General features: G+C 55.8%; 1 pseudogene; it reads right to left on the bottom strand.

Moving 5' to 3' along the window:
- LOC115384577 (solute carrier family 12 member 7-like) overlaps positions 1-25,635 on the bottom strand; it is a 28,092-nt pseudogene extending 2,457 nt beyond the window's left edge.
- Positions 25,636-27,886: the final 2,251 nt, after the last annotated feature.

The following is a 27,886-nucleotide window of genomic DNA, read 5'->3' on the forward strand; positions in this document are numbered from 1 at the left end:
CCGGTCGTGGATGAGCTGCGCCTGCAGGGAGGAGGAGGGCATGAGAGGAGGTGAGGTGGAGGTGGTAGGAGACACCGAGCAGCAATCACCCATTCAAGGTGGAGGAAAAGTGAAGGAAACACGGTGAGGAGGAGGGATGCACCGACACCGACAGTCCAGAGGACGAGACGCCAATGAGTCCCGATTCAGCAAGTCAACAAAGTGAGACGGTGCTCAGTAGCTTAACCACCGCTCTACGGTATCGGTAAGTTGTTGAAGGACTGGTTCCGGTCTGTAACGGTATCGGTTTCATCCTGAGGTTCCAGACAACACCAGAGACCAAGACTGAACAAGCTTCCTCTGGAAAGTTCGGTTGGTTCAGAGGCTGAAGCGAAGCAGCTGAAGCAGAGCTGGTGTGAGTCTCAGCGTTCATTTCTCCATCAGCTGCTGCTACGTCACCAGCAGCGGCTCTCCACCTGCAGTGATGGAGGAGTCGAACACGGCGCCACATGCCGGACTCCTCAAGGGGGTTTCAGGGTGGGGACACGTCAACACGGGGGGACCACAGGGGACAACAGAGAGGAGACAGAACTGACCAGGGGGTCAATTCCTCCAACAGGTTCTGAGACAGTCCTGTCCACGCTACTGTGATGGGGGTGATGGAGGTGATGGGAGGTGATGGAGGTGACGCTGCAGTCCGGGGTGGCTGGTGTTCACAAAGCAGCTCCCTAAACCTCTATCAGTGGGTTTCAGGGAAACCTTTAAGCAGATTTCAGGGTACCTTCACCGGATGTTTAGGGTACCTTTAGAAGTATTTCAAGGTACCTTTAGCAGATTTCAGTGTAATTTTAGCAGATTTCTAGGTACCTTTAGCAGATTCAGGGTAGCTTTAGCGGATTTCAGGGTATTTAGTGGATTTCAGGGTACCTTTAGCAGATTTCCAGGTAATTTTAGCAGATTTCAGGGTATCTTGGCAGATTTCTAGGTGCCTTTGGCAGATTTCACAGTATCTTTAGTGGATTTCAGGGTAATTTTAGCAGATTTTCAGGGTAATTTTAGCAGATTTCAAGGTAATTTTTAGCAGATTTCAGGGTAATCTTGGCAGATTTCTAGGTGCCTTTGGCAGATTTCAGGGTAATTTTAGCAGATTTCAGGGTAATTTTAGCAGATTTCTAGGTGCCTTTGGCAGATTTCAGGGTAATTTTAGCAGATTTCAGGGTAATTTTTAGCAGATTTCTAGGTGCCTTTAGCAGATTTCAGGGTACCTTTAGCAGATTTCAGGGTACCTTTAGCAGATTTCAGGGTACCTTTAGTAGATTTCTAGGTGCCTTTAGCAGATTTCAGGGTATTTTAGCGGATTCAGGGTACCTTTAGAAGGTTTCAGGGACCCTTTAACAGATTTCATGGTACTTTCAGTGGATTTTAGGGTACCTTCAGTGGATTACAAAGTTCTTTCAGTGGATTGTAAAGTTCTTTTAGTGGATTTGTTTCATGATGTCCAGATCAAAGACAATGTTTAAATGATTCTTGTACTTTGCTCCAGTAACGTATCTCCTGACTGATCCGTCTGACGGGGTTGGGGTTCGAGGCCCAGTGCTTCCAGAATGTGTCAATTTCACTGGTTTTGCTGATTCTTCAAATATAATCCCTCTAAACCCAGTAAGTCTCTTCGGGAGAAGTGAAGACATCTGTCCCTCATCATGAAGACCAACATCTCTGGACCCCGTGGAGATGTGGAGCCTCAGGTTTTCTGACAGAGCGAGGAAACCTGATCGATCAGAGTACTCGGTCTGGAGCAGAGCTTTGTGAAGACGTACACCGGGGGTGGAGGTGGAGGCGGGAGGCGGTGGCGGGTTGGAGGGTGGTCAGGGTCTACCTCGTCCTCCTGCGTGTCCTCCATCTGCGAGGACTGGCGGCTGAGCTCGGCGCCCTGATCGGCGCCCTGGTTCTTCCTCCGGATGGAGTTACGAGACTCGTCAGTGATACTCTGAATCTGAGAGGCAGCGGCCGAGCGACAGGACACACCGTCACACACTGCTGCAGTGTGTGTGTGTGTGTGTGTGTGTGTGTGTGTGTGTGTGTGTGTGTGTGTGTTAGTACAGAAACACTAGCAGGGCAATGCTGAGCAGGAAGAGTGAAGCTCAAGCTTTCATACTGAATCAGCAAAGAAGAGCTGAAACACACGCACAAGCGCGCACGCACACACCTCTCCTCGCGCACGCACACACACTCGCGCACGCACACACACACACCCTACCTCTCTCTCCCGCTCCGTCCTGGACAGCTGCATCTGCTTCAGCATCTGCGACCGCTGCTCCATCACCAGCGTCTTCTCGTAGGGTGAAGGCCGAGATGTCGGTTATCGTGCTGAGGACGACACGGACGGCAGAGCGCGGTCAGCGAGCGCGTCGCTCACACGCACACGCACACGCACACGCACGCCGTGACGTGCACTCTGAGGCCTCACCATCTCCACCACCTCCACCTCCGCGTCCCAGCCGCAGGTGGTACAGGAACATCTGCAGGTCTCGCTTCATCTGGATGCTGTTGTCGTCCATCTGGGGCCACGGTGAAGATCGCATCTTACACTTCCTCCACACCTGGAGGGACGGGGTGGCGGAGGGAGGGGGTGAGAGAGGGCAGCAGGGTGGAGGAGGGAGGGGTGAGAGAGGGCAGCAGGGTGGAGGAGGTGGAGACAGCCAGACTGACCTTGTGCTGCCGCAGCAGGAAGGGCAGCAGCATCAGCATGCCTCCGTCATGCACCACCCACCACACGTCGATGGTGCCCTCGCCCAGCCGGTCCCTGGTTGGTGGGGAAGCTGTCCACGTTCTTGGCCACCAGCAGGGCGTGGTGGGCCGCCGTGGTCTCCCGCACCGTCTCTGGACCGCCAGAGCAAAGCAGACGTTAGCGAGCGGGGCCGCGGCGGGCGGAGGCCTCGGTCCGGGCGCCGCGTACCGATGAAGTTCTTCCAGGACTGCGGTCGTTGGACTGCTTCCAGGTGCCGGGCCAGGCCATCAGCACCGTGTTGTGCTTCATGCCGCCCAGGCCGGCCGACTGGATGAGGTGGGACACGCCGTCCCGCAGGTTGGACGAGATCACCACGTGGCAGAAGCCCTTGGTGCGCTCCGCCGCCATGGCCGCCTTGATGTTCTGCGGGAGGAGGAGAGGTTACCGTGGCGACGCGCCGAGGCAGGACAATCCCCACCGATGGACTCAAACAATAACGTTTAATCTGAAACGCTGCTTCTGTGCGGCAGAGCAAACTAATCCTGATTAAGAGGCTTCTGGGGACAGTGAGACCAGGCTGCAGGACCGGAGGCGGCCAGCAGGGTGGCAGCGTCTCTTCGGGGGTCGGCTGGTCGGTACCTGCTCGGCCTTCTGGCCTCCGTGTCCTTGGTGAGGTAGGTTCCTTCCAGAACGTTCCCCACGATGGTCCAGGCCCTTCCCCGCCTTCAGCTGGGTGGTGAGGGACAGCAGGCGGGGGTGTTTGACGGCCTGGTCCGAGTCCACGTTCAGGAGGACCAGCAGCTGAGGCCTGGACCGCGGAGAGACGAGAACCCGGCGGTCAGACGGCGAGCGAGAGCACGGTGGACGGGACCGGTCACGGCGGCGGCTCGGAGGACGTCCTCACGGCAACTTATTACAAGAGTCAAGGTGGTTGAGACAGTCTCAGACAGAGGGACAGACAGAGGGACAGGCAGGAGCGTCTGGACGGACAGAGGAGCGAAGCGTCTTTAGCTTTTGGACAGGTCGTCTCCAAGGTCGTCCAGCGCGGCTTAGCAGCCTTTTCTGCCAGATTACGGAGGGAACCGGGAGATTAATCAAATTCACCCTGTGAGTCTATTCCTGGCTCTATTGTCCGGCGCCGCGGTGACAGGTGGTACACACACACACACACACACACACACACACACACACTGACACGCACACACACACACACACAGACACACACAGACACACACAGACACACACACACACAGACACACACACACACACACAGACACACACAGACACACACACACACACACACACACACACACACACACAGACACACACAGACACACACAGACACACACACACACACACACACACACACACACACACACACACACACACACAGACACACACACACAGACACACACAGACACACACAGACACACACACACACACAGCACCTCCAGTTCTTGGTGTGCGGCGGAGCGTCCTCCAGGCGGATCAGGGCGTAGCGGGCTGCGTTCAGAGAAAGACCCCGGATCCCGTCTCCCCACTCCTTCTCCGCCCTGCGGGGGGAGACGACAGACCGTCCAGGGGTGAGACGAGGTGGAGGGCGGGCGGTGCGGCGGTGCGGCGGTGCGGCGGGCGCCGGCGAGCTCACCCTCGGTACTCGATGTACTTGTAGATGCACCCGGCGATGACCATGGCCACGATGGCGTAGTACCAGGACGAGATGAACATGAGGGCCAGACACAGGCTCATTCCCAGGAAGGACAGCGCCCTGCGGGACAGACGCAGCGGTCAGACTCCGGCGGCGGCGGCGGCGCCTCCGGCCGGACTCCACCCACCAGTGGTAGTACTTGAAGCGGGGCCGCCAGTTGGGGGTCCGCAGCAGCGTCTGCACGGCGCAGGCCAGGTTGACGAACAGGTAGCACATGAGGAAGAACCTGCGGGAACACAGCAGGCGTCCCGTCAGTCACAGCCGCGGGGACGGCGGGGGGACCGGCGGACGGACACCGACATGGACAGGATGGGCGCCACGGCGTCCAGCGAGGCGATCAGGATCCCGATCTCACAGATCCCGGCGGTCAGCAGCAGGGCCCAGGTGGGCTCCCCGTTGGCCTTCCCGTGGCCGAAGACCTGCCGGAGGACAGGAGACGTGAGTGGAGGGTGGGGACAGGAGACGGGACAGGGAGAGGACAGGGACGAAGTGGGGAGGGGACAAGATGAGGAGGACAGGAAGGGGAGCGTGATGGGGATCAGCACAGGAACCGGGCCACAGACCGGGACCACAACGGGGAGCAGGGACAGGAACCAGAAAGGGGACTGGAACGGGGACAGGCCTGTGGGACGGGGGACCAGCCTGACCTGCAGGAAGGGCACGATGCCGTCCCGGGCGATGGCCTGCAGCAGGCGGGGGGCGCCGGTCAGGCTCTGCAGGCCGGCGCCGCAGCACGAGAAGAAGGAGCCGATCACGATCACCCACGGCGACGGCCACGACAACGTCCCGATGACCAGGTTCCCCTTCACCGAGTCCCCGAACCTGCAGCCGGGGGCCAGAACCAGAACCAGGATCAGAACTAGACCAGCTGGAGGCCTCCGACAGATTCTAAGAAAATCAACATTTTCAGGCAAAATACAGGAAACAGAAACAACACCGTTCTCAGTGTCAACACTGTTCTCAAAACGTCGCCTTGTAAACTAAACTTACTGAAACAGAAATGATGCATTTTCATTTGAAACGTCGTGTGAACAAGTTCTGGGTCGTTTTTGGTCCTTTTTCACCAAACTGAAGTCAGAAAATGAGGATTTCTTCTTGTTTATCACAGCAGACGGACTGCTCTACAGCAGGAACATCTGCTGAGGGAGCGACAGACGCTACAGACACGTTGACCTTCACAGCGAGCAGAGCAGGTGTTGGACTCTCACTTGTCTCGCAGCAGGACGCCCTCGATGCAGGCGCCGAACAGGACCACACAGGTAACGTCTGGCAGGAAGCTTCAGGAAAAACAGAACGCTCGCCACCGGACAGAATCCGGACCGCAGGTCAGTGTCCGTCACTCTGAAGGATACAGATGAATGAAGTGGTGGCGATAGCCAGGATGGTCCCGATGGGGATGGACTTCTGGGCGTCCCTCAGGTCTCCAGACCGGTTCGATCCGGCCATGATTCCTGAAAGACCAAAGATCTGACATCAGACCGACTGACACACGAGGCGAGACCATCACCAGGTTCTCGCTCCCGCGACGAACCGCTAACACTGTTTTAAAGGACGAGCGCTAACCTTTAGCTGCTAACCGATACCAGGACTAACTGATGGTATCAGTGCAGCCCTGCTTGGCACCGTTAGCGGCGTGCTAGCATGCTAGCATGACTCACCGGTGACGGAGGGGAAGTAGATGCCCACCAGCAGCGTGAAGAAGGTGGTGATGTCGTTGACCACGTAGGGCATGTAGATGTCCTGAGCCGGGTCGCTGCCGCCCACGGACTCCAGCTTCGGGTTCTCCACCAGCATGGCCAGGGGTCCGTACTGGGACCACATGTTTTCTGTGGCACGGAGCAGACGACATGTTTACACGTCACAGCCAATCACAGAGCAGCTGGTGAGAAGGTGGTGACCTGAAGCGGATCTGAGCCAATAACATCAAACTGGAGGGACCGGGAGTATGGACGGTACGGTCAGCTCTGAAGCTCAGCGGGACACGTCTGTCCTGGACCCGAGGGTCTGGGCGGCGCTCTGACCTGACACGACCCCGCTGGTCAGCCCGGGGATGCCCTGCACCAGCGTCACGTTGTTGTTCATGAAGTACTCGTTGCAGGAGGCGTTGAGCTCGGGCCCCTTGCAGAACAGCGTCCACAGCCTGGTGGTGGTCGTCACGTTGTCCACGGTCTCCGTCTTCAGACACTTGTCGAAGTCGTGGTTCTGCAGCGTTCGATTCCCGAGCATGCAAACGCTGTGTGGAAGAGGACAGGGGGGCCCGTTGACGAGGGAACCACTTCCTGCGGACTCTCAGGACCAGGTCTGGTGAGGGACTCACGGGAAGTCTGGCGGCTCGAAGATGGTTTTGATGACTCCGGCGTAGATGGCGAGGATGGACAGGATGACGCAGGCCGAAGACCAGCGCCAGCTTATTGACGTACTTGACCCCGACGAAGACCACCACGGCCATGAGCGCCAGGCAGCAGGTCCCGTAGACCGCGCATGTTGTTGAGCATGGCGGCCACCTCGTCCTCCTTCCTCTCGGCCACGAAGATGGCCGGCTTAGGCACGATGTAGGTCTGAGAGACACGGAAACGGCGATGGAGAACCGGTCTGATCCCACCTGAGGCCCGGGAGTCGGCGGGACCGGCTCCACTCACCAGCAGGATCTCGTGGTACCCAAGATGTACATGGAACCGGCGAAGGTGGTGCCCAGGTAGAAGCAGAGGCCCACGGCGCCGCCGAACTCCGGACCCAGAGACCTGGAGATCATGTATACGAGCCGCCGGCTGCAGAAAGCCACAGAGAACCCGCGTCACGTCAGAAGCTCCGCCTCTTGTCACGGTGCCGGAGGGGCGGGATCGTACCTGGAACCACGCCGTTGGTGGCGATGGCGCTCATGGAAATGGCCGTCAGCATCGTCTGTGCAGAGAGAGAGACTGATCAGCGCCGGCATGGGATTCTACTGACTTCATGTTTTCCCAAAGTAAGTGACCGTCAGAGGATTAAAGACTTTAACGCGGTGGATCGCGGCTTAGCCTCCCGTCTCTGGATCGGTAATGGGAGACGTGAAATCGGTCGTTGCGGCGCGGACACTTCCATCAGCCCGGACCTAAAGGGGGGTCTGATAAGGCGGGACGGACGAGACGGAAAACCTGTGGACGGCGCGAGGGAGTGTGAAGGACGCGAGCAGGATGTGATCAGGATAATCCTACTACCGCTCCAGCAAAAGCCAATTAGCCGACAGTTTTACCTCCGAAACGCCCGGCGTCTGCACGGCCGCGGCGCACGGAAAGGCACAGGCGTGAAGGAGGGTCCGGACCGACGGCCTTTACCGGCGAGCAGCGCGGCGGATTAACCTGCTAATCTGAAGGCGTGAAACCAGCACCACAGAAATATTCTAAATCCTGTTGAGGAGGATTATTTCAATGCAGGAAAATGTGAAAGCCAACGTCAAAACACACACAAAGACTTCCTGTCTGAGATATGCGCCCAAAACGATCTCCGTCATTTACCCTGATAACGAGGTTCTCACAATGTCCTCTAAAGTGTGTTTACCAACTAACAGCTGAGGGACGCGACTGGCTAGGCTAACAGGCTAATAGCCGACCGGCTCGCTAGATTCCTGTGTACTTCCTGAGGTTTTGCGCCTTCCTGCAGAACCAGACCGACGCTCGTCCTGATTCCAGCTGACAGAGTGGAAATGATGCTTCTTCCCTGATTCAGTTTCTCAATGTTTCTGTGGTTTATCGAGTCGATTTCAGCTCTTCGATTCTGCTGATCTTTATGTTTTCTACTTCACTTTAGCACCAGATCAGGTGATGTTCTTAATGTTCTTAATCCTTATTTTGTGATTTCTTCCATTTATATTTAACTTGAAGAAAAAGCAAGGCCATTTTGACTGGACTGTCTCTTTTTAATTTGATTATTGAGTTTGAGAATCGTTGGACTTTAACACATGTTCTGTGTGTTGTGGGCTTCTGGAATGATTTTAACAGTTTTCAAACTTGGTTGAGTTCTTCCTCGGTTTGGGTCCAGTTCTCTAATAAAAGTTTAAAAGGAGCAGCCCTGCAGTAATACGTTGGACGGCTCCTGATTGAAGATCCACCGTTTGACCAATTCTCCAAACTACATTCCCGTGATTCCCCGAGTCCGGAGGATAATCTGGACAGGGCTGGGCTCAGAGGCGGTGGAACAGGAGAAAGTCTGGATCCACAGGAACACGAGCCTCTCCGAGTGGAACATGGGCGTTAATCATGGGCCGCAGTGAGAGGTATTTAACCTCCAGGTTTTATTTGTACTCTCCCTGATGACGCCGGAATAATCCGCCGGGCTGGCGGCAGAGCGGCGGCGTTCCCTATGTTTCTGACAGGATGCAGATGGAGGGATTACATTACCATTAGCGCTGCAGGCCGGAGGAAATGGACAGTCGCAGCAGAGATCAGCGGTCAGAGCGGACGGCGGCCGGGCGTTCGGACCGGTCCGCCATTAAAACGCCAACATCTGCCGCAGCGTGAGGACGGGACTCACACTCGTTCTTCCTGCTGCATTACCGAGCCGGGATGTACGAGAGTCGCTCTTACATAAGCCGAGCGTCACGGCTCTAATGACTTAAAGACTAAATCCCCCGAGAAAGGACAAATAATAACCGCGCAGAGTCGGAGCGCCGGCCGTCCGCCCTGGACGGCGAGGTACTCACGCACGAGCAGCACAGGCCCACGATGGCCAGAGACTCCAGGATGCCGGCGGTGCCCACGATCCAGGTGAGGCGCAGGAACAGGATGACGCCCAGGAGTTCTGCAGGGCACGGCAGGTAGACGCCCATGAAGGTCCCCATCTGAGGGCTCTGGAGACGAGAGACCACGTCAGACACTTCCTGTTTCCCGCCACACCTCATCAAGCTGTCCGGGTCTCAGTTCCTTCAGGAAGCCTAACGCCGAAACCAGGAACCTCAGACCAGAAACGTTTAGAGTCTGGGTTTGGGTTTTTAAAAGGTCCCGGTTTGGATTTAAGACTCTGAGTCTTCAATCACACAACTTCAACTGAAAGCATCGTTCTGGTACTTCAGCTTCAGGAAAGCTTGCGTTTGCACGGTAAACCTAATTATACCTAGAAAAGAGGGCAGTTTCCATGTTGGCCACTAGTTGGTGCTGTTACATTATGTTACATTAACATAACAGACTGCCACCCTAAACCACCAAGTCCAGGAGAATCTGGACCGGGAACCAGGACACTCTGGGGGAAAACACTGTTCTTGTCTCTGCTGTGGCAGTCGTGCACATGTGCAGCAGCAGCGTTGTTTTAATAAAGAACTGCGTTTTCCGAATCGGACTGGGAGCAGGATCCAGACGTCTGCCGTCTCAGGATTTCTGCTGAATGAGTCCAGGACTCCCTGGTAGGCCTGAAGACCCACGTCTCTTTAAAGACTTCAGTTCCTGAGGTCCTCATCACTCGAAACGTTGACGTCCTCCCCCTGCAGGAGATGCCTGCTGCTCTGAAGGAACACCGACACTCGGCCGCATGCTGGGAGTCACGCCGTGCAGCAGCGGCCGGCGTTGTTTTCCTGAATCGGACGAGTCCCTCACACGTCGGCAGGTCAACGACCCCGTTGCGTAACGCCGGCTCAGCGCAGTCCAGAGCCCGCAGGGCCGGCGCTCCGCCTCACCTTGACGGCCTTCTTCTTGGGGCCCTCGTCGTCGTCGGCCTCCTCGTGCTCCTGGGCGCCCTGCGTCAGGTTGGTGTAGTTGGCCAGTTTGTTGAGGAGGGACGACACCATGGGGTTGCTGTCCATCTCCTCCTGCAACGGACGAGACGAGACGGGGCGTGAGTCGGGACGGGGACTCGGACCCGGAACCCTGCGGGGTGATTCTGACCCGCCCCGCCCGCCGCTGCACGCTCACCTCGAACAGCGCCATGTTGGTGCCATCGTAGCTGTTGCCCTTGTCGTTGTCGGTGTTGTTGATGAAGGGACTGTTTCTCCTTCGGACGCCGTCACCTGCCGACACAAGCAGAGCGGTCGGTGAACGTCACGGACGGAACGCTCGGCGCCGCCGCCGGCCACAGATTCAACCAACGCCACGTTCCTGCAGCTGCCGAGCCTGAACCGAGTCTCAAAGACACGGTTTAATAATTCAGGGATCACGATTATGAACTTCTAGAAGTGAATAATTCATCCCCACAGCGGATAAGGAAAACGGATCCTCGCCACGAGTGAGTGGCCAAAAACAAAAGCTGTGAAAGAATCAATATTTCAGCTCAATGAATACTTAAAGGTCTGCAGCAGAACCGAAACAGGAACAGAACCGTCCCCTAACCTCCAACCTTCACAAGCAGCACCTCCAGAGACGTTCTCAGAATCAGAAGGCCGAGATTCATCTGATAGTTTAGAGACCTCATGCTTTCTGGGTCGAGATAAATAACTTTGATGGGAAAACATTTATCACCAGAAAATATCCCGACGGTTCGGCGTGGAGAACCGAAAACAACCGCAGTGAAGCAGCAGGGAGAAAGAAGAAGCCGACGGAGAAGCAAAGAGTCTTAAGAACCTCGGAGGACGATCAGGAGAAGAAAACAGGTACTGAAACTGTGAACCTGAACTCAGAAGGGTTTGAGCAAGAAGATCGGGTCCTGGATCCAACCGGATCGGGTCAGTAAGTTCACACCACTGGGGGGCAATCTGACAGACCAGCAACACTTTGAGCAGAAATGAACTAAGAATGCACAACATTCACTAAACACACGGATCTTTCAGCTTCTCTTCTTCTTTCTACTGTTTCTTGGTAAAATAGTCCTACATACGTCTCATTAAAGCACGGAGAACTTCTCTTTGCTTTAGGATGTTGAGATTTGGGCGAAGCCCCCAGAAAAACCACGTCTCCCTCGTCCTCTTGAGTCTTCAAAGCTTGTTTACAGGGATGTTTAGAGACTGGATCAGGACTCAGAGCCGTCCTGCTCTGGACATCAGCAGAGGACAAGTCACCGAGTCGCCCAGGGACCCTGGAAGAAACCTCCACAGGCAACAGCTCAGCTCTCACACTTCTAATGAGAATCATCTTCGGTTATATTCCCTCCGCCCGTCCCTCAGTCCGTCCCTCAGTCCGTCCCTCAGGGTCCGTCCCTCCCTTTGGACCCCCTCCCAGTCCTTGATGTCCCTTCATGGCATGAATTATAACAGAACGCAAACCATCAGCATTCACTCACAAAAGTTAAAAAGTAAGTTCAGGGGCGGCGCCACAGCGGTAAGGGGGGCGGGGCCACTCGCGGGACAGCGGTAAGGGGGCGGGGCCACTCGCGGGACAGCGGTAAGGGGCGGGGCCACTCGCGGGACAGCGGTAAGGGGGGCGGGGCCACTCGCGGACAGCGGTAAGGGGGCGGGGGTCCTTTGTTGCAACCCTTCAAATAAAGGCTCATGAGCTAAAATTTTCCAAGTCAAATATAGTCCTCCTGGACGGTCTAATGTTAGGGGCGGGACAAAGACGCCTCCACCCGCCCCCACCCTCTGGTTCCGACACCCATCCTGTCTAGTTTCAGAGTCGACAGTCCTAATACTTCCGTTCATAGTGTTGTTCTCTGCAGAGTGAAGGTTTTTCCACTACAGACACAGCAGCTCCCACTACTGGCCAACATGAGAACTACACCGTTTTATCGTCGCTGTGTGAACGTGACGCGTTGCTGAAACGAAAAAGCTGAATCGTTTTCAGTAGAAACTGGTTCTGAAACTCTCCTGACAGCCGCTTCTTTTCGGCGCAGCAGCCGATTCGAGTCGTCTGGAGGAAGAACATTCCAGCACCAAAACTGTGAAACCCGCAGACCCCGGCCGACGCGCCGCTGCACCAGAGGCGCGGCTCGAGGAGAAGCCAGCGGCAGCGCCACAGATGTTCCGGACCGACGCCAACTTCAGGAAAAACCTCAGCTGGGAGGGGTCTCCAGTCAGGATGCACCGGTTCGAGTCCCAACCCGAGCCTAGAGTCCTGTGGTGGAGCGCAGCCGGATCGATTACTGCATCGGCTAGTCGACCAATTCAATCAATTCCAGAGACGTCTGAGCACAAACACACCCAGCGGGAGTTTCCCTCGACCCGCCGCCTCGCGCAGCCACGGCCCGGCCCGGCGGCGGCGGCGGCGGCTCTGAACTCTGCCTCCGTTAGGATTTCAGGGGAACTTTTACTGCCGTGATCCAGCTGCAGCGGGAATAAGAGGCTTGCTCTGCGGCTTAGGCCGGGCGTTAATCACAGAGAAAGTCACTGCGCCCTTGTAGAGCGACGCCGCTCGTTAAAACCAGGCCCGAGAGCGGGCGGAGGATGGGTGGGGCGGAGGGTGGGGGTACAGGTGGAACACGGCGTTTAAAGGCGTGGAGATGACATGTAAGACCATGTCCGTGCAGAAGCGCCGGCCGCCGGCTCGGCTCGGCGCCGCACGCCAACACGGCAGGTAAATCCCCTCTGAGCGCAGCGGCACGGCTAAAAACCGAGCCGCGGCGTCCGATTTTAGACGGCCGCCGCAAATAGCACGGCTTAGACGTCAGTCAGGAAGCAGCGGAGCGGCTCTCGCACGCTTTCCACTGCACCTCAGGCAGGTGGAGCCGAGCCAGGTTACTGCAAACCTCAGACCAGACCAGACCAGACCAGACCAGACCAGACCAGGTCACCACTAACCAGCAAAATAACCAGAACCGGGAAACGCCAGGCCAGCTTCTTCTCCCAGGAAACCAGAGTCTCTGGAGGCTTCAGACACTCCGGACAATAGAGATGAATGAATTAGACTTCACTGACGAACACAAAGTTCCTCTTTCACTTATCACCGAGAGATCGAGCTCCGTCATGAAGAAATCGACTGAATGTGACATTTACAAAAAAATTTATTTTTGTTTCCCATCAAATTACTGAGAAAAGGAGAAGTGAAAGAACAGAGAGAGAGGAGAGGAGAGAGAGAGAGAGAGAGGAGAGAGAGAGAGAGAGAGATAGACAGAGAGAGAGAGAGAGAGAGAGACAGAGATAGAGGAGAGAGAGAGAGAGAGAGAGAGAGAGAGAGAGAGAAGAGAAGAGAGAGAAGAGAGAGAGAACAGAGAGAGGAGAGGAGAGAGAGAGAGAACACAGAACCGCTGCAGCGTCAGATTAGAACAGCGGAACCAGACCTGGCTGCTTAACAGAGAGCGGCGCTAGCAGATGATGCTAACGGCTAACGGCGACTGAAAGCTCCTGCCAGGTGGAAAAATAGGGCCGGCGGTTTGGTGGGCGGCTCCAAACTGCAGCGTCACGAAATCCCGCGGTGACCGAAGGTTGCCCCGCCGCTCGCCCCAAAACGCCAACCCAGGAAGAGAAGCGCTCCAGATGGTCTGCAGATCCACAAAATGAAGGTTCAGAGACAAACGAGCCGGAGGGCGCTGTGTGGTGTGTGTGTGTGTGTGTGTGGTGTGTGTGTGTGTGTGTGTGTGTGTGTGTGTGTGTGTGTGTGTGGCCCTCCTGGGACCTGGTCCAGATTCCGGTACAGTAGCAGTGATGGACCCTGCCTACTGAGCAGATGTTGGCCTCTGGACGCCGCTCTGCTCGCTCTGCCTCCTCAGGTCGCCCCGTCGGCGAGGAACGCCGCCGCCGCGGTTCACCACACGCCGCCGCCTTCGTGACGCCGCGACACCACAACCTGCGCACAGCAGCATTCTGAAACCGACAGCCGTTTCCATGGGACAGCAGGAACACCGAAACGAGTTGCAGGACCGGTGAGCGGCGCTTCACCGTCACCAAGGAGACCGAAGTGTTTCCAAAAGGTTCCCAGCGATAAGAGCAGGTGAGGAATTCAGAAAGAAGCCAATAAAAACGCTTTGACGGTCCCAAAATCGGCGGTTTTCTCTCGTCTCCATGACGACGCGGCCTCAGCGTTCCCGTGGAAAACGGGCTGAACGCTGTGATGCAGGAGAAACCATCCTTGCTTCTTACCCATAAGGCTTTGCAGGGAGCGACCCTCATCTGATTTCTAGTCGTCGACACAGCAGCAGCTCCGAGAAGCAGAGGATGATGGGAAAGATCCCCGCTTCCAGGAAGAGACGGGTCTGATTTAGACTGCAAGTCCAGCTAATCTGGCTCCAGGTAAACTCAAGCAGCCACAGAGCAACGCACCGACCAGTAACCACGGTAACCACGGTAACAGCAGCAACCACCAATAACCAGCAGCACCAGCAGTAACCACGGGACAGAGCGGTGAGACGGAGACGTCCCGACTCCCCAAACTGTCCACTAACTGATCACTCGACTCCGACACCACTGCTCCTGTCAGCTGGTTGACCCTTGACCTTGAACCCCAGACGATGCTCCCTGACCCTGGAACGGATAAGCCTATGAGACCCCCCACTGACCCCCCCACTCTGAGTGAGGTGTGTGTCGCTGGAAATGAAGAGGAGGTTTATAAACATCTGTCCAGGACACACACACACACACACACACACACACACCCACACACACACACCACGACGGTGTCCAACATGTGGCCCCAGAGTCCTCCTCGTTTCCCTGAACCACATTCACACACGTTCAGGAGAAAATGCAGAGTTTGAGTTTTGAGTTTCCGTTTCAGTTGGACTGAAACGCTGAGAACCGTGTGGAGACAACGACACACTGGAGACACTCGCCAAGGGAGAACATGGAGAACAACGCAACAAACACTGTTCTGATTGGCCGTCTGCCGAGCATGAGCACAACTACTGTTTACTATGGCTGTAGAGCACAGGACCAGACCAGGACCAGGACCAGGACCAGGACCAGGGTTAAAACCAGGAGCAGGACCAGGGTTAAAACCAGGACCAGGACCAGCCAGGAGCAGGACCAGGAGCAGGACCAGGGTTAAAACCAGGACCAGGACCAGGACAGGACCAGACCAGGACCAGGGTTAAAACCAGGACCAGGACCAGGAGCAGGACCAGGACCAGGACCAGGGTTAAAACCAGGACCAGACCAGGACCAGGACCAGGTTAAAACCAGGACCAGGACCAGGACCAGGAGCAGGACCAGGAGCAGGACCAGGAGCAGGACCAGGAGCAGGACCAGGAGCACCAGGGTTAAACCAGGACCAGGAGCAGGACCGGAGCAGGACCAGGGTTAAAACCAGGACCAGGACCAGGTTAAAACCAGGACCAGGAGCAGACTGTCCACCGTCTACAAGATGATGGAGCTGGCTGCTTTCATAAAGTTCCACTCTGTGAGTCGTCCTCAAAAGCTGCGCCGTCACTTTGGCCCAGTGGAGGTCAAACATTTTCCAAAATAAAACTCAACGCACCCTTTCAAATAAAGCTGTTAACCCCCTCTTTGGCCCCTGAGGGACCCGGACCCCCTGAGGGACCCGGACCCCCTGAGGGACCCGGACCCCCGGAACGCGACCGAAGCTCTGGGCTTTGAGCGGGCTGAACCGTCGCCGTGGAAACGAGCCCTGCAGGTACAGCAGTGTACCGAGAGCTCTGCCGGTCCCGCCGTCTGGCTCAAGGACAGACGGGACGGAGCGTCTCCCGCGTCCCGATGAGGACGGCGGTCCTGCTGACGCTGACGAACGAGCGCCGCACACCTGGTCCCCGGCTGCACCCCCCGCCCCTGCTGCTGGCGTTCTGCCGACGGCGCCGGTCTCAGGCGGTTCCGCCGCTCGTTCAGGGGAGAGGGAATCCAGCCTGCAGCTCGTCTTATTCTGACCAGCTTTCATTCTAAAAGGGAAAAGCGGCAGAACTGCTGCCGCAGCGCCGCGTCCAAAACTCCCCCGACCCTCCGCCCCGACCTCCACCCCCGACCCCCATCCCGACCTCCACCCTGACCCCCATCCGACCCCGACCACTGTCCTGACCTCCGCCTTTTATTCAGGACAGTAGAGAAACAGTGAGACGTCCAGACGGGGACGAGCCGGCTGACGGACGTCCCCGTCCTGGGACCAGATCTGCAGTTCAGATTCATGACTGGACGGAGAGTTCTGGTTTTTCCAGAGCAGCGCCGGTTCTGATTGTCCGGCTGCCGATTGGCCGAGAGCTCTGGCGGGAGAGCGAGGGAGAGCGAGGGAGCGCGGGATGCCCGGTGAGGGAACGGTAGCGATAAAAGCAAGGCGTCCTATTTATACCCGGTAAGCCGCTCGCCGCGGCGCCGTAAGCTGCATTAACGCTGCCGGTGTCGGCGCCGCACGGCCCGCTCAGAGCCCGGGACCCGGAACCTGACCGGAACCCCCGTCCCCCCACTGAGCAGGACTCCCAGCACCACAACCTCGACAGCCGACAGAACCGGCAACAACCAGACAAACCCCGGAACCCCCCCAGAACCGTCCAGCCCGGACCGGTCCCCCACGGCGCCGAGTCCGCCCCGGCCCGGGGAAACTCACCCTTCCGTCGAGAGCCGCCCCGCTGCTCCATCCTGAGGCGGGCCAGAGGGGGGCGGAGGGCGGGGTCCTGGCGGGTCCTGGCAGGGCGGGGGTCCTGGCAGGGGCGGGGTCCTGGCAGCGGTCCCTGAGGAGCTCCGGCCGACCGGTCCGGTCCGAGCAGAGAGACGACTGCCGGCGAGGAGCCGCGGTCAGGAATGCTGCTGCGCTCTGGATAACGTGAGGATCAGCTATTTCTGTGGTGTGTGTGGTGTGTGTGTGTGTGTGTGTGTGTGTGTGGTGTGTGTGTGTGTGTGTGTAAAGTGGCCTGTGACGACGATGTCAGCGACATCAGCCACGCATCACCAAGCACACTCACCCTCCCATCGATAGACCTGCACACACACACATAAACGTGTGTGTGTGTGTGTGTGTGTGTGTGTGTGTGTGTGTGGAGAGACGGTGCACGCGGCATAAAGGGGAGGAGCAGACGAGGCGGGAGGCAGACCGTGGGAGTTACAGAACAGGAGCTTCAGCTTCACTTCATTAGAGGAAAGAAGTGTTTTTACGAAGGTGATCAATTTGTTTTGCAAATTAGAAAATTAAAAAAAAAAAAATATTGAAAGAGTTTAAAATCAGTTTCAGTCAAATATCTTTTTGAAATTCCCAAAAAATAAATTCGGAAAATGTTGAAACTTTTTTGTAAGTCAGGAAAAAAAATGAGCTGAAAAAATTGTTGAATATAAAAAGTTTTTTCCTAAAACAACAAATTTAAATTATCTACATAAATTAAAGAAACTTTAAAATCACTAGATTGTTTTTTCTTTAATGAAAATGTCGAAATGGAAAATAAATATGAATATTTCTTGGATTTATTTCTATTTGGGAGAAGATTTCAAGAAATTTAATTAAACCTGAAAAACGGGTTTAGGGAGAATATTTCTTCTGGACGTAAAATTTACTTCAGTAAATTGTAATTTGTGTTTTACAAAATAAAACGAAGCGGGAAAAAAATCTTTCTGGTTGAAATAAAGAGATTTCAGATAATAGCTGGGGCGTGGAGACTCGTTTCAGACTGAAACTCTTTACCTCAGTGTGAGTGAGGGTTTGACCTCTGACCCTGCGAGCGGCCCTCCCTGCGTCTCCGTCCCGCAGCATGTGAAGACCGAGCTAATCGCTTAACCAGATCAGGATAATCCTGACCTTTTAGAGGGAGCGGAAACCGCGGCGAGGCTCAAGGGCCGAGGAAGGGACGGCTTTAACGCCTGCCTGGCGCCGGCGGCGGATCGTCCCCGACCGGGGTGACAGACGCCCCCGACCGGGACCGGGGGGGACAGATGTCCCCGACCGGGCAGGGAGGCCGGCCCCGACCGACGGCAGCAAACCAGCAGGGGGGACGGTCCAGACCGGGCAGATGCCCTGAACGGACGTCCTGAACCTGCCAGGACGTCCCCCTTGGCTGGTGCCCTGTCCCCTGTCCCCCAGTCCCTCAGTCCGTCTCTCGGGCAGAGACACTGGTCCAGAGGCCGGGTGCGAAGACGAGTCGTCTCCTCTGACAGATGTGTGAAGGCAGAGCTCAGAGACGGGCGATCAAACCACCGAGAGTGAGGATTTAGTCCGATCCTGTCAGATGGCTGCTGAGAGTGTGTGTGTGTGTGTGTGTGTGTGTGTGTGTGTGTTGTGTGGGTGTGTGTTTGTGTGTGTGTGTGTAAGACTCTGCAGCGTTTAATGAGGTCCTGAGCCTGAAAGCTGCCGGGTTATGTAACAGACCAGCGTCCAAACAGCTGGGACTGATTGTCCTGCAGAGGAGACGCCCCGCGGTCCCACCGGGCCCCGGAGACCTTCAGTGGGTGGGGGTGGGGGGTGGGGTGGGTGGGTGGGGGTGGGGGGTGGGGGGGAGTCCAGGACGGGGCGACGGTTACCCAGCAGGACGAACATTGAGCGGCAGAACGCTCCATAAACACTCAGCTGCTGTTGACTTGCACGTCCAGAACTGTCCTTGCGTTCTGGACGTCCAGTTGTCCCAGCAGAGCCAGCCTGCAGAGGAAAACCTCGTCCCCAGGCCTGGACTTCAGGACCCCCGGCGCTGCCCGCCTCTGAGACAGGAGTTTAGAACCGTCTCTGCAGAAACGTTCTGTTTAAACAGCAAATGTCCAGAAGAGAGCGTCCAAGATGTCACTCAAGTCTAAACTACTGGGACCAGGACAATCTGGACCAGGACAATCTGGATTTCACAGAGTAAACCACCCAGAAAACCGTGTTGGTCCCAGGTTGAACCAGCAGTCCGGTTTCAGAACCACATGGTGGACAATAAGAACCGGCGGAACTCGGTTTGGGTTTGGATGGAGTTCTGACCGACCCCGCCGAGCCGAGGCGTCGCTGCTGAGGTCCCACAGACCTGCAGAGCAGAGCGGCTCGTCTGCATAGAGCTGCAACACAGCGCGAGTCCTGCTCCAGCAGCCGGGGCTGGTACTGGTCTCAGCTGCTCCAGCTTTAACGGCAGGAGGCTGCATCAGAGAGACGCCGACATTTTAAAATGTTCAAAAAGAGCAGGAAGATCTTTTGTGTCAGTTTGAACCCAGTAAATCTTCTGAGCTCATTTATTGCAACAAGGATCAAACAGAACTGAGACAGTAATAAACAGCAGTGCAGCTTAGGGCCTGGGGGAATACATTCAACTAATTAGAATAACTCGATTTTTTCAATCCATGTAAAAAAAAAAATTAAATCTCAACATCGAGTTTAATGTTTTCTGTCCCTCCGCCATTTTTACCGGACGCCTGTAATACACCCAGTCGCCATATCAGGAGGACTGGCGCTGCAGCACAGACTACTGTCCGGACAGCGCCGTAGCGCTTCACAGAGAAAAAGAAAAGAAAAAAAAAACAGGCTTCAGGCCTCAGTATACTCCCCCGTCGCCGCCACGGCGTTCCTACGCCGGCAACCCTACGCCGCTACTGAACATATCTTGCTCCTGCGTCAAGGGAACGCCCTCCTCTGCCAAGCCGCTAGCAGTCACAACAACAATGCGGCTGTCCGTAGCTCCGGCTTTTACCTAGACATAGATCTATAGACATAGATTTCTAGACATACGTATCTAGACACGCGTGCATTTACACGAACATATCTGCATATGTGACATATCTGGTGACACCGGGCTGTGGTGGAGGAGAGGCTGAGCAGACCGTGATGAAATATTGGTGAAACTAATGAGCTTTGGACGATTAAAGCCGTTTCGGAGCGGCTATACACGTAGCCCCGTCTGCTAACAGTGCTAACACTGCTAACAATATGGGGATGTGCGCCGCTCAATTTTGGATCTCAATTTCTCCCGAAGCACTGTTCGGATCAGAAAGCATTTCGGGTGAGTTCTACTTTATTCTATAAACAACGCGAAGCGGACCAATCACAGCCCTCGACGTTCACGTCACCACGCGTCGAAACGACGCAAAGTCACAATTTCGGGAGGCGCACGTCAAGCCCCGACGTAGCCCCGACGTAGCCCGTCGTAGGGCTACGACGTCTACGTCGTAGGAACGACGTAGCGGCGACGGGGAAGTATACTGAGGCCTTTATATAGAGGGTTTTCCTGACGCGGCATCGACCCGGAAGTCGCCATCTTGGAGGTACTCCGCCTCACAACAAAGCACAGAGTCCAGTAGTCAGACCGAGAAAAACATTTGGAATTCCTAAAGACTTCCAAAAGTTATAAAACCCAGGGTGAGGAATGCCAAAAGCTATCAGAGGAACGGAGGCGCCTGTGGTTAGCAAGCTTCACCAAGATCTACGAGGGAAAAATCTGGACAACGTCGGAATGTGTTCGGCACATTTCTTGTCAGGTAAGTGAAACAGAGCAACAGTTTGAGCTCATTATGACTTCATCAGATCATTCATAAACGTTCAGCTTCTACAGAAACTTGAATTTTTCTGTCCCCAGCCTTAGAGACGTATTACTCCTGAAGAAAACAGTTGGTGCTAGAGTTTTAAAGTATTTTTATGTAAAAAAAACAGATTTCAGCTATCACACTATTTGTAGCCATCAGCCTGGTAATATTTGCATTTTAATCAATTATTTAGAACCCAACCCGACGAGCCGTGCTGGTCCCCAGTGAGGGTTCAGGAGGTGGGAGCCAACTCCTACGGATCTTTACCACCAATAAACCGTAGCTTCTCGAGATATCGGCCTTCCTCTTGTAACCCAGGGCCTTCCCGACACTCCTGTGCTTCTTCAGTCCGTTTTGACGAGCTTTCGCCGTGGCTGAACGCACTCAACTGTTCCATACACACAATCGCGACTACTGTCAGTGTGATTGTTTACACTGAGTATCTCCAATATGGCGGCGCAGCGAGGGTACCGCCCAAGTCGTGAACGTCGGTGAAAACCCTATTGGGAGGCGGCGTTCATGAGCTTTCTTCAGAGGACGCTCCGGTGATTAAAGGAGACGCTTTTAATGGAATTCAGTCAGTATCAGAGGATTTACGGCAGAAAGAACCTCGACGACTCTACGATCTCTGTTTACACACACCACGCCACACGCACGCGCACACGCACGCACGCACACACCCCGCTGATAGCGGCGGCGGCGGCGGCGGCCTCTTATCAGAGGAGACACATTGACGCGGGGGTTGGGGCGGACGGCTGCTGGACCTCAGTGCTTCATTAGCATTTAGCATTTAGCTCCAGCTGATCGCAGGCAGAACCTGGATCGTTCAGTCCGGAATCCCAGGTCTTCGAGGCCTGGGACTCCGTCAAGCGTCCCTCCTGGGTCCCGTCCCCTCAAGTCTGCGTCAGGGACTGTTCCTGATCGCAAACCAGACCCGGAGAGTTCTGCGTTCTGACGGACGGGTCTCAGACCAGGCGGCACCGGAAGACAGCGAGGTCGGTGGACAAACCGAGGAGGCGGACGAGTCCGGTGACCGGGGACGTCCCCCGTCTCCGGTCCGCGGGACTGATTACAAGACGTCTGCTTTCTCGTCATGCATTTTCCTCCAGAGGGCGAGGCCGTCCTCTCTGGACAGAGACACGAGGACACGGAGGACAGCCGCAGCAGAAAGAGCGTCAGCGCCGTCCTGCTGTCTGGAGAACGGGGGCGTGCTGGAGGACCGGGTCATCCGGAGGGCAGCAGGACGGAGCCGAGACGCTCCGATGTTTAACTGGAGGAAACATTTCATCACGTTCTGTAAACACCGGGACTCCCCGCCTCACCGGGCAGTCCCCGCGCCGCTGACAGACGTGCTGGGAACACGGCGTTGGACGCGGTTCTGGACGCTGCGTTCAGTCCCGTCTCGGTCCGGCTCTCCCTCTGAACGCTGTAGCGTTCTGTCCCTTTAAAGACAGACGGCCGTCCCGCCTCCGTCTCCAACGGAGGACGGGGGCCCCGGATTGGAACCAGCTGTCCTCACGGTGGACTCTGTGGTCTGCCGGTGAGCGAGGGGGGAGAGGAGAGCGGGGGGCGGGCCCCGGCCCCTCCCCCCTCCACTCAGCCAACGGGAAGCCGGCCAGCAGCACGATCAATACCGGCGGCGCTCCAGCCCCGGTCTCCGCCCGCGTGCCTCTGAGCCAACATCACTCCGCTGGCAGGGAGGCCATTTCCAAAACAGCTCAGCTCCCGTCCTCAGGAGGGGAGGTTGGCACGGCAACGGCAGCTCCACCAGGAACTCCACCAGGAACTCCCCAGGAACTCCACCAGGAACTCCACCAGGAACTCCACCAGGAACTCCACCTCCACCAGCACCTCCACCTCCACCACAGCTCCACCAGCAGCTCCACCAGCAGCTCCACCAGCAGCTCCACAGCACCTCCACCAGCAGCTCCACCAGCAGCTCCACCGAGCATCCCCAGCACCTCCACCAGCTCCACCAGCAGCTCCACCAGCACCTCCACCACAGCTCCACCAGCAGCTCCACCAGGAACTCCACCAGAACTCCACAGCTCCCACCTCCACCAGCAGCTCCACCGCACCTCCACCAGCAGCTCCACCAGGAACTCCACCGCACCTCCACCTCCACCTGCACCTCCACCAGCACCTCCCCAGCAGCTCCACACATTTGGAGCAGCAGAGTTAGAACCACGTCAGTCAGTTTAACTACTCTGAGCTGTGCTAATGCTACATGCTAAATGCTACATGCTAAAGGGTTTCAGCTCACACACCAGCGATGCTACATGCTACATGCTAAAGAGCTCCAGGCTCACTCTCCATGATGCTACATGCTACATGCTACATGCTGCAGGGTTTCAGGGTGTGGCTGGGTAGGGATGTGCGATACCACTTTTTTTCAGACCGATACCAGTACGAGTACTTCATCTTCAGTACTCACCGATACCGATACTTGCATACCGATACTTTATACACATAAAATTTAATGCAATGAGATTATTTTTGAAAATGAATTTTATTTCCAATAAAAAGGCAGCCCAGCCACTTGTTTAAGTCCAAAATAATAGTCTGAAAAATAAAACAAGCAACTGAGTTTGCACTTATTTAAATGAAATTAAGTGCAAGATAAAACAATTTCTCTGAGTTTCACTTTACATAAACTAAGGTTTTTAAATGTACTAATTTGAATGATTTTTTTATGAACTAAAGTCAAAGATAGAAAAACCCCTGAGTTTAAAGAGTTGCTGGTGTTATGTGCTGCTCTCGGATCTCTGCTCTTCAGTTTCTCGGTCTTCTGCAGTTTGCCGTCGAGTTGCTGCCGGAGTTTTCTTTTTTCCAGCACAACAGCGTCAGACTCTCGTCCACAAGCTTCGCCCTGAGGTGTTTAAAAATTACTAGTGGTAAATGAACAACATCACGCACCTCCTTTAGCAATTTTAGCATTGCAGAGTTAGCATTCTGCAAAGCTCGGCTCGTTTTCACTGATATAACAGAATTTCCACACCGGCGTTCTGGTGAGACGCAGCCGTTCTGGATTCATCCTGTTTCTCGCTCTGGAGACTCATGGAGAATCAACCCGCTGCAGTGTAGCCCTGCGCCTGTCAGCTCCAGAGAGGAGCTTCTTCCTCTCTTCATGTTTGTCGGCAGCTTGCATCCCATTTGGTTTCACTACCGCCAACTGCTGGTGAGGAGGGCTCACTACGCGTGGGGTTTTCTTGCCGTGAGTATCGGCGGCTGGTATCGGTAGCCTTCACGATACCCGATACTTTGAAATAAGGCCAGTATCGGCCCGATACCGATACCTGGTATCGGTACTCGCACATCCCTAGTACTGGTATCAGCTAGCAGCTGGAGGTTCCAGCGCTCCGGTCCAATCAGAACCATCTGGACTGGACGGACCACACCACTTCCTCTGCTCTGACCTGGAGGCCCTCGGTCCTGAACCAGGACCCGGTTTTCTTTTCCCCAGGAGGACCGAAGCAGCGTGACGTCCTGAAATGAAAACCGTCTCTCTCTCTCTGTCCCAGAGTCTGTAAAACCCGCTCAGCGCTCCGCCTGCAGCTCACAGCGGGAGTGAAGACTGAACGATTGACTCTGCACCACGTGAAGCGCTGTAAAAACACCACCAAGAGAAACAGGCGAGAGACGCTGTGCAGCAGCGGAGAGTCTGGAGGTCCTGCAGGTTCACCTTCAGGAACCCAAACCGCCAGAACCCACCTCGTGAGGACTCGACCACCGCCTGAGGACTCGACCACCGCCCTGCGCTCCCACGGGCTCCGACAGTCCCTCATCTGAAGGACATCTCTGTGTTCCGACAGGACGGGAGTCCAAACGTTGGAGACGTGTTTCTTTCTGTTCCAGGAAAGTCTCGGGTTTACACCAGCGCTCTGAACACGTTGCAGTTCTCCGGTTGTCCACTAGTTGGTGTTGATGTTCGTTTCTATCATAGAACCACGGAGAACACGGAGAACAACACACTCTAAACAGAAGTAATGCAGAACTCACACATTCACTTCCACAAAACACCAAGTGGGACTGTTGTTACGGTAACTGTCAACTCTAGAACAACCAAGTCCAGGAGAAGGACTGGAACCAGAACCAGGATCTGGACCAGGACATTTCCAGAAAGTGCGGTTTTCGCTTGTTTCCACGGAGCCGGAGGCTGTGGGAGGATCTGAGCAGCCTTGTGGTTCAAATGGACACCGAGTCCCCAGACCTGGTCTCGCTCCAGACTGTTGGGACGTCAGTCGTCCCGGAGACAAACTCCGGCTGAATTTCACAACAACACCGATCTGCTGACGGCGGCCCTGCAGCGCCGCTGGTCACGCGCCAGATCCTCCCGGAGGAAATGAAAAATGCCTGAGCTGGGACGGGGGAGGAGCTGGGACGGGTAGGAGGAGCTGGGACGGGTGGAGGAGGAGCTGGGACGGGGATTCGAACCCGGTCTCCAGAGGACGAGTCAGGGGGAAGCAGCATATTAACGGTAAGCGGAGTGCGCCGACGGCAGGAGACGCTACAGATGTGGACGGTCTAGTTAGACCGAACGTGCGGACAGGAGGGGACACGGGGGACACGAGGGGACGTAGCGTGAACGAGTGAGCACTGGGAGGAGACACCCCTCCACCTCCAGGCCAGTGGGAAGTGGAGAGCTCTGCCCTGAGCCCGGCAGTGGGCAGACAGGGACCCTGGTTCGACGCTCAGAGCTGGAAAACCAACAAGCCCTCTCTAAAACTCGGCCCTGCAGGCTTTACCACACACACAGCTGTAAACAGTCCTCTGGAGGACCACACACACAACACACACACACCACACACCACACACACACAACACGAGACAAACACACACACACACCACACACAGACTTACGCACACACTCCAAGCCAGCATCTGGGCTGAAAGATGGCGTGCCGAGGCGGACCTCAGGACAGTCCGGTCCACCTGAAGCCCCTCACCTGTGGCGCCGTCCTCCTGCTCCCCCCTCGGCGCCGTCCTCGCCGTCCCGGTCCCGGCCGGCCGTCCTTCACCGGCACCACGGTGAAGCTGGTGGGCATTTTCTCACCATGTGTTTGTCAGGCTTATCTCCGCGGCCAAACCCCCCCTGCTCAGAGGCTCCTCTTCCTCTTACTCCTGCTCCGTCCAGCGGCCGTCCTCCCGTCCCCCGCGCTCTCTCTCCGTCTGCGTCCTCGCCGCCTCGCTCCACTTCCCTCCTTCCCGGCAGACGCCCAGGCTCACTGTGGAGTTGTTCTTGCTACAGTTGGGCCGTCCACCCATGTGACCCCGACCGGCCAAATAAGGAAGAGCAGGGTCTGCTCCGCCCAGTGGGAGCAACACACTCACACACACACACACACACACACTCACACACACCACACACACACCACACACTCACTCACACACACACACACTCACAGAAGGCATGACTGGCGTTATCAGTGTGTCAGAGCGTAGAGACTCCCGTCCCTCCGCCGGGGGTCGATGCTCTGTCTCACTGAGAAGAACTGGAAAACTCAGCTTCTGTTCAAATACTGGACTGAACTGTTTCAAGAAACCACCCTCTCTCTCCCTCTCCCTCTCTCTCTCTCACACACACACACACACGCACATGCACAACACTTCCTGGCTTCCTTTGCGGTGTTATTCGACCCAGTGTGCTCGGGCGGGGTGGGTGGTGCACAGGGCTACGTCCACTTCTGCTTCTCGGACATCCTCATCCTCACGTGACGCAGGAACGCCAGGAGCCTGGAGCCGAACGCCCCCCCCCCCCCTCCACCGGGAGGTGTAGCGCGTCGCCTCCTCTGTCGCCACGTGGAAACACGGAGGATTCAAACTTTAGCAGCGCCGCAGCCACATCGCTCCTGCAGAGGCTGCGAGGCCGGCGGTCGCTCCACAGAGCCGGAGGCGCCGTCGGTCTGGGAACCTCCAGGGTTCTGCGATCACAACACGGCGGCGTACAGAAAGAGTCCTTCAGCAGGACCACGACTTCAACACATGAAAAACCAGGACTGAAAGAATTCTCCTACTGCCAACAATACGCCTCAAAGCGTCTTAATACGGTCTACAAACCATGTGATCCCACCTCAGCCCTCAGTCTGCCGCCACCGTGGACCGGTCAGCAGGAGTCGGTAAACGACGTCCACAACTCCTGGAAACCAGCAGCACGAGAACGAGACGAACCTGGAGCTGCCGCCGATTCACCCAATAAAACCAAACACTGAACCGCAGAAGCTCCCGGCCTCCGGAGCTCCAACCAGTCCTCCGGGACTCACGATCATTCAGAGACAAACTACTGCAGGTTCTGCAGGGATCAGTCGAGTTCCGCCCCGGGATCCTGTTCAACAGCGACACACGGGACTCAGAGTTTCAAGAGTTGGCGTGATGGGCGAGAGCAAAGAGAGCGCCTGCAAGAAGGAAGTCTGAAGTGTGGGATCAGTTCCAGCTTTAAAGGGGCTGTATTATGCAAAATTCACTTTCTGTATGTTTTAACCTTGTTATATAGTCATGTTCTCACCTAAAACTCCCCCAAAGCGTTTTTTTCCTCCGTGCCTGCGTGTTTAAGCTTTCCCAGTGTTTGTGCTGCTCAGAGAGGCAGCCCCTCCCACCGTGAAAACGCTCTGTTTCCCACGTTCACGTCACACTGTGAAGACGGCTCCCCTGAGCCCCCCCCCCCCCCCCCCCCCCCCCCCCCCCCTCCCGCAGGCCCTCGGCAATCAGCGTTGCTGCTTTTTGTAACTCCGATTTCCGTCTGAAAGCAACAGTCAAGCAAGAGCAAGAGTCTGAAGGGTCTGAAGGGTCTGGAGGGTCTGGAGGGTCTGAAGGGTCTGAAGGGTCTGAAGGGTCTGGAGGGTCTGGAGGGTCTGGAGGGTCTGGAGGGTCTGGATTGGAGGGTCTGGAGGGTCTGGAGGGTCTGCGTTTGGTGAGTTTTCACAGGAAAAGACGTTTTTGCGCGTGGAGAAGCTAGAGCTAAAGAGCTAAAGCTAGCTAGCGTATTTGTTTTGAAGCTCTGATTGGTTGAAGTAGCTGTCAGTCAAAGTCCACAGGGGGAGAGGCGGGACTTCAGTGAAACGGAGCGTTTTCTTTCCAGGTTTCAGAATTAGCCCCAGAAAATCTTTTATTTCACACAAAATGACTTTTCCTTAGCTCCAAAAATAAACTATGACCATGTAACGACATTTCTAGGGTTTGGACGAGCTAAAAAGCAGGATACAGCCCGTTAAAGCAGAGCGTGGCGAGCAGCGAGGATTATCTGGACTTCCTGTCGTCTGCTGGTCTTCAGCCTGAGGGGTCTGACTGGTGACCGACC

The sequence above is a fragment of the Salarias fasciatus genome, unplaced genomic scaffold, assembly GCF_902148845.1.
Source record: "Salarias fasciatus unplaced genomic scaffold, fSalaFa1.1, whole genome shotgun sequence".
Taxonomy (NCBI): domain Eukaryota; kingdom Metazoa; phylum Chordata; class Actinopteri; order Blenniiformes; family Blenniidae; genus Salarias; species Salarias fasciatus.